The following is a 7742-nucleotide window of genomic DNA, read 5'->3' on the forward strand; positions in this document are numbered from 1 at the left end:
ACCAGCCCCAGCTGTAATAGTCTCACCAGACCCTTCAAACCAACACATCTAGGGGAGGGGGGCGAACAGTGCATCTTGCTTTGGAAAGTTTAAGGCACGTAAGCTTTGGGGATCTAGGAGGCCCCATGTGTGCATTGGGAGGTGTGCAGGGTGGGGTGGGGCGGGTAGTGCAGAGGCCACGCCCAAGGAGAGTCAGGGGCAGGGGGCAAGGGCCTGGTTTCTGACCCTCAGTCCCATTGTCTGGTTAACTGTCAGCCTGTTTCCAAGTTAAAAATGCTTCTTCCTGGCCTGGCACGGTGGCTTACGCCTGTAATCCCAGCACTTTGGGGGGCCGAGGCAGGCAGATCTCCTGAAGTCAGGAGTTCGAGACCAGCCTGGCCAACATGGTGAAACCCCAACCCTAAAAATACAAAAATAAGCCGGGCGTGGTGGCACGCACCTGTAGCCCCAGCTACGTGAGAGGCTGAGGCAGGAGAATTGCTTGAACTTGGGAGGTGGAGGTTGCAGTGAGCTGAGATCACGCCATTGCACTTCAGCCTGGGCAACAGAAGGAGATTCCATCTCAAAAGAAAAAAAATCCTTCTTCCTTAGGGGGCCAGGTCCCAGACTAGGCCCGCTACACAGACTGAATACCAAACCCACTACACAGATAGGAAAACCAAGGCCTATGGATGCTAGGTGGTGCTGAGGGCAGGTCTGCCTTCCCTTCCTCCCAGGGTAGTCTGCTCTTCCCAGGAAAGCGGAGACCAGTCTATCTGTCCTTCCACTCACCCATCTTCAGGCCACTCTCAACCCCCAGCCCCTCTAAATGCCCCCTGGAGCCTGTCCCCAGCAACCCCCTTCTAGGGAATGTGATGAAAGGTCTATTTATTATACTTCAGCTCGGACAGTTGTTTCAGATGTTTCCAATTCGTCGGACTGCTCAGACATCTGTTCCTGGTTGAAGGCAGAGAAGAGAAAGAAAAAAGGAAAAAACTCGATGCGTTTCCCACACCCTCACTCAGATGCACACAGACTCGCACATCCCCTTGCTCTCTCTCCCTCCCCCAGACCCTCGCAGCACACTCCCTCGTCCTCACCCACACTCACAGCCTCACTCACTTTCACTGCAACCACATCCTGTGCTCCACGCAGCTCCCAGGTGTGTGCCGAGACTCTGATACGCCCACTCTCCACCCTCGCTTCCCCTACGCAGCCTGGTGCGCACACTCACGCCTACACCTGTCCCCTCTCGGGGCCTCACACTCCCATTACTAGGTCATGGCGAGGGTTCCTACAGTGGGGGGCCTGGACCATGTCTTGCGTTCCAGTTGAGACACTATAAAGTGGGCTGTCACCTTCCCTACCTCTCAGGGCTATTGTGCTGGTTAAAATCTTGTGTGTTAGGCGCCTGGCCTGGCAGCGAGCTGGCACTCTGAGAGTGTCCGTCAAAGCTCCTGGTGGCATTTCCCCCTTCCCCTATGTACAGACCCACACCCACATATGTATTTGCACCTACAGTGGGGATTGAAAGATTCCAGGGTCCCGGGGAACCTTGAGGTTCTTTGATTCTTGACCCTCACACACAGATGTACAAGCTGCACGTGCATGGGTGCTCAGCAACCTGGTCTAACATATGCACGCGGGCAAACAAATGTACATGTACACTCCTTAACGCACACACTCACCTGCACACTTGCAGACAGGTACACTCACTTGCACTTGCACACTCCTCTCAGCTCATTCACAGATGCACACTCAGATCCGCACATGGAACGCCCAGCCGAGGGACTGGGGATTGGAGGGGTGGAGGGAGGCCTGAGTTCATGGGGACCAGGCTGGACTTGCTGAGACGGGGCTGGGGGAGGAAGTCAACCACTCCCTGACTCCTAGGCAGACCGGGTGCATTATTGTAGTGCGGACCAGCCCCACCTGACTCTGGGGGCCTGGGCTGGAGAGCCGCGGATGGTAAACCCCTTTCCTAATGCACTGCCATGTGCACTCTAGTCACCCCACTTCTGGAGGAACTGTGGAGCAGCAGGTGGAAGGGGAGGTTCTGGGGAGTGGCGATCAGTGGGGTGAATGGTCAGGGTGATGACTCCTCCATCTAGAGTTCATTGATTGACACCTCCTGTCTATGACTTCAATCCCCAGATCTGGGCCATGAGCCTGGAAACAAGAGCACCTCTCTCACTGCTCTACCACCTCCTCCAGTTCCACCAGCCACAGGTGGCTTTGGTCAGACCAGCCCAGGACCTCTCCAGCCTGGGGCCTTCCAGGCAGGCTCAGCAGACCTCTCCATCAGGCCCCCTGGCCCTCCAGTATGGGCACCGTAGCGGACTGCTGTGAGGCTGAGGCACTGCTGTGAGGCTGAGGCACACTCAGAAACAGAAGGCAGGAGGAGGGGTCTGTGGGGTCCACCATGCGTCCTCCCACTTCCCCCAAACTGCCCCTCCAGCTGTCTGGGAGTCATAGTCCCTGCTCCCCCAACCCAGACCCCCAAAGCAGGTGGAGGAAGTATTGTCCTTGTGTTAGATTTCAATAGCCCCAGAGCAACTAGGAAACCCCTTTCTCCGCCAGAGCCAGCTCAGCTTTTGTGTGTTGGGGGCCTGAATCTGAGACCCACTTGTGGAGGCTCCCCTCTTCCCCAGCCCCCTCCCTCCCACTGCTGGTGCCTTGGGGCCTTGGGCCAACTGGGGCCTCCTCCTCCTTCTCTCCTCTGTCTTACAGTCATTGCTGGCCTTAGAGTCAGACAGAACAGACTTGGGCTCAGCTCCTCTCAGCTGCTGACCTGCTCTGTGATTTGCTGCAAAGCATGTAGCCCCTCCCAGCTTGGATGTGCTCCCCTGCAAAGTGGGCAGGGTATAGGCTTTATGGAGAAGACCCATTTACATCATGGTCTCCAAAGGGCCTGGCGGTAGGTGCTCAGTGAAGGCTGGTTGACTCGATCGTGGAGCCAGGTAACCTGTCCCCAGTCCAGGGCAGACTGCAACTCAGGAATTCCCCTCTCTGGCAAACACTCCCCTTTAGGCCTTCACCTCAGTGACAGGAAGCCTTGCCTGGACAAGGAGGGGCAGAATCCCAGACACCACCCTCTTGATTTACCAGCCTCCTTCAGTTTTCCTATCAAATCCCCAAGGCCAAGGGCAGCATTGCTACTACTACACTTTTACCTGTTGCTCATCTGCAGTGTTTGCAGCTGTTTGCCGCTGTTTGCCCACCCTCTTCCTACTCTTGAAGGAGGAGCCAGAGCCTTCTGCAAGGTACTGGGGCTGGAGTCGAGAACTGCAGATGGAAGCGGGAGAGAAGAAAGAGGCTCCCGCCTGGCTTCTCACCCACGACGTACTGCTGGGTGGGAGAAGAGGGCGAGAAATAACCATTTATTGAGCACCTACTGTGTGCCAGGCGTTGCACTGGAGCCACAAGTTAGCATGTATGTACAAGAATGTAAACTCCATGAGGGCGGAGATTATTTTGTTTTGTTCACTGTTGTAACCTTAGTGCCTAGCACATGGTAAGAACTCAATAAATATATGCGGAATAAATGAATTTGTACCTGTTATTCTCATCAAAACTCTGTGAGGCAGGTATAATTATTATCACCATGTTACATGATTTTCAGCTGAGACTCAGAGAGGTTAAGTGACTTGCTCAATGTCACACAGCCAAGTAAGTGGCAGAGCTGGGCCTGTCTGGCTGTAAAGCCCTTGCTCTGACCACTGCACTCTTGAGCAGGCCCAGATGACCACAGCTACTCCGTGTGTGTGTGTGTGTGTGTGTGTGTGTGTGCGCGCGGCTGTCCTGGCATGGCAGTATCATATCTTGGAGGCTCATTGACTACACAAGTCCCATGGTCACACATAGAAACTGTCATGTGTTCTTGTGCCTCAGTGTGCTCAATAAATATTAATTGAATAGCCACAGCTTCTCAGAGATGATAAAAAAGGAAGAAATATTAATTGAATAAATGAAATAAGTGGGTGAGTGAATAAGCGCTTCACGCTAGCTCACAGATACCCCGGTTGTGTTTAGAGGGGCTGGGTGATTAGAAGATAGGGTCTTCAGCTGGGCATTGGACACCTGGGTTCTAATCCCTAAGTTGTAGTGTGACCTTGGCTGAGTCACCACCCCTCACTGGGCCTGGGTCGCTCCTCTGTGAGGTAGACGAGAGCTGATGGTCAGGTGTTTCTCAAGGCCCTTCCAGCTCTGCCACCTCAAGTGCTCAGGGTCTCAGGCTTCCCAGTTATGGGCTCCACAGTCAGGGTGGGGTTGGTTCTTGTTTTCTGGGAAGGGGAGGGGATGTGGTGGAGAATCTGAGTATGCTTATTCTACATATTCTATAGAATGAAGTCTGACGCTGGCTCCGCATCCAAGGCCTTCCACGATGCAGTCTTAGTCCAACTGATTCCCCTCATCCTATGCAACACATAGATACACTTATTCTCTCTCTCTCTGTCTCCCTCTCAGACACTGGGCAGAATGACAGCTTAGCCAAGGCCATGAGTCCAACCCAGCAAGGAAAAGGGGCTTGGGACTTGTACCAGCTGCCTGTCACTGACCTGGGCTTTACCCCCAGCAACTCCACATGATGGAGGAAGCACAGGATATAAATCCAGGCTTGACCACTACAATCAGTGTCCTCATGGGCAAGTCGCTTAGCCTCTATGTGCCTCTGTTTTCTCATCAGCAAAATGGAAATGGTGATACCTTCTATCTTGGGGAGCCTTTACTCAAAAGAAGTGACAGTGTCCATCAAGTGCACTTTTGTTGTGTGAGCCTGGAGAAAACTTTATTAGAAATCTGCTTTGTGGCTGGGTGCAGTGGCTCACGCCCATAGTCCCAGAACTTTGAGAGGCCAAGGCAGGAGGATTGCTTGAGTCCAGGAGTTCGAGACCAGCCTGGGCAACATGGCAAAACCCTGTCTCTACAAAAAATATAAAATTAGCCGGATCTGGTGGACTATGAGCCTGTAGTCCCAGCTACTTGAGAGGCTGAGGTGGGAGGATGGCTTGAGCCTGGAAGGTTGAGGCTGCAGTGAGCTGTGATCACACCACTGCATTCCAGCCTGGCGACAGAGTGAGACCCTGTCTCAAAAATCAGAACAAAACAGCTGGGTGTGGTGGCTCACGCCTGTAATCCCAGCACTTTGGGAGGCCAAGGCTGGTGGATCACCTCAGGTCGGAAGTTCAAGATCAGCCTAACCAACATGGTGAAACCCCGTCTCTACTAAAAATACAAAATTAGCTGGGCGTGGTGGCGCATGCCTGTAATCCCAGCTACTCAGGAGGCTGAGGCAGGAGAATTGCTTGAACCCGTGAGGTAGAGGTTGCAATGAGCCAAGATTGTGCCATTGCACTCCAGCCTGGGCAACAAGAGCAAAACTCCATCTCAAAAAAAAAAAAAAAAAGCAAAACTCCATCTCAAAAAAATAAACAAAAGACATGACTTTGTGGTCAGACCCCTGACAAAGATCTGAAAGAGGAGAAGTCCAAGATACAGTTGCTACCTACTTTTTTTTTTCTTTCTTGAGACAGGGTCTTGCTTTGTCACCCAGGCTGTGGATCTTCCACCTCCTGGGTTCAAGTGATCCTCCCACCTCAGCCTCCCAAGTAACCGGAACAACAGGTACACACCACCACACCTGGATAATTTATTTTATTTCTTATGCGGATGGAGTCTTGCCATGTTGGTTTTGCACTCCTGGCCTCAAGCAACTTCCTGCCTTGGCCTCCCAAAGCGCTGGGATTCCATGCGTGTGCCACCGGGTCCAGCCTGCTGCCTACTTTTTGAGACTCGTGGTTTACCCAGGAGAATGGATGCATACTTAGGAATCCTGTGGGATGGAATAATGTAATCTCAGATAAAAAGCAAACAACAGGTTGGAGGAAATAGTTACAATTAACATGACAAGCAAATAGTTAATATTCTTGCCATATAACAATCTTACACAACTTAAGGGGTAAAAACCCCACAGAGACCCCAGTACATTAATGGGGTCTCATGATATAGACAATGAGGGCAAATAATATGGATAGCAAAATCCACAAGCCAGAAATTATAAATATGTAGTGGTGGGTATTTGTAAAACATATTTCATCTCATCAATAATCAAAGAAGTGCAAATTATTTTATTATTATTATTATTGAGACAGAGTCTCACTCTGTTGCCCAGGCTGGAGTGCAGTGGCACAATCTCGGCTCACTGCAACCTCCGCCTCTCAGGTTCAAGTGATTCTCCTGCCTCAGTCTCCTGAGTAGCTGGGATTACAGTCACCCACCACCATGTCCGGCTAACTTTTGTATTTTTAGTAGAGACAGAGTTTTGCCATGTTGGCCAGGCTGGTCTTGAACTTCGGGCCTCAAGAGATCCCCCTACCTTGGCCTCCCAAAGTGCTGGGATTACAGGCGTGAGCCACCACACCCAGCAGAAGTGCAAATTAAAGTAACAATAACATTTCTGTCTTTTTTCTTTATCGAGAATCCCCATTGTAGGTACTATCATAGTGAAAAAGGCAAGCTCGTATACTGCCACCGTTTTCAGTCATTAGTTTGATATTTGTCAGGCACATACTACATGCTAGACACTGTTCCGGAGGCTGCAGAGCATGTTTGCAGTGTGGACAAAAAGCCTTGAAAGTACTCACAGCAGCACTGCAAAAAGAAGTCGAGTTTACAGCACTAACCATGGACAAGGCTGAGCCGGGTGGTATTAACAGTTAACACAGGCCGGGCGCGGTGGCTCACGCCTATAATCCCAGCACTTTGGGAGGCCAAGGTGGGCAGATCACGAGGACAGGAGATCGAGACCATCCTGGCTAACATGGTGAAACCCCGTCTCTACTAAAAATACAAAAAATTAGCTGGGTGTGGTGGCGGGCACCTGTAATCCCAGCTACTCAGGAGGCTGACGCAGGAGAATGGAGTGAACCCAGGAGGCGGAGCTTGCAGTGAGCCAAGATCACACCACTGCACTCCAGCCTGGGAGATGGAGCGAGACTCCATTTAAAAAAAAAAAAAAAAAAAAACAGTTCACACAGATGTGGATCCAAAGGCTGCCACTCCAGAGGCTGCCACTGGAGTCTGGGCCACCTTAGGGGAGCTGCTTAATTGGCCAAACCCTCTATCTCCTTGTCTATACAATGGGGATAATAATGTACCCCAATGCTCACAGCATTGTCGTGAGCACAGAGTAAAACAACAGGTATAAAAGAGCAGAACTAAAGTGAATTCTTGGCCAGGTGTGGTGACTCATGCCTGTAATGCCAGCACTCTGGGAGACTGAGGCGGGTGGATCACCTGAGGTCAGGAGTTTGAGACCAGCTGGGCCAATATGGTAAAACCCTGTCTCTACTAAAAATACAAAAATTAGCCAGGTATGGTGGTGGGCGCCTGAAATTCCAGCTACTTGGGAGGCTGAGGCAGGAGAATGGCTTGAACCTGGGAGGTGGAGGTTGCAGTGAGCTGACATCGTGCCACTGCACTCCAGCCTGGGAGACAGAGCAAGACTGTCTAAAATAACAATAATAATAAAATAAATAAATAAAAAGTGAACCCCTGAATAATAATGTTTATTTTGCATTATTTATCACTGAGAGAAAAACCCGCCCATATCTCTAATAATGGGGGAGAGGATAAATGTGTGTCACTGCTCACCATTTGCTGTGTCACCTAGAGAAGCCATTCAAAAGGATTCTTGAAAGGATCTTTAATGCCATAGCTGAATACTTGCAAAGTAACACTTGATCCAGACGTATGTGACGTGT

General features: G+C 51.0%; 1 long non-coding RNA gene across 1 annotated transcript; it reads right to left on the minus strand.

Moving 5' to 3' along the window:
* Positions 1-850: 850 nt before the first annotated feature.
* On the minus strand, positions 851-7742 carry LOC129060417 (uncharacterized). The gene is made up of 3 exons (XR_008527119.1): positions 7633-7742; positions 3153-3327; positions 851-936 (listed from the first exon to the last, which is right to left on the minus strand). It is a non-coding gene; the product is annotated as an uncharacterized LOC129060417 (long non-coding RNA).

This window comes from Pongo abelii, chromosome 1, assembly GCF_028885655.2.
Source record: "Pongo abelii isolate AG06213 chromosome 1, NHGRI_mPonAbe1-v2.0_pri, whole genome shotgun sequence".
In the NCBI taxonomy this organism is placed as follows: Eukaryota; Metazoa; Chordata; class Mammalia; order Primates; family Hominidae; genus Pongo; species Pongo abelii.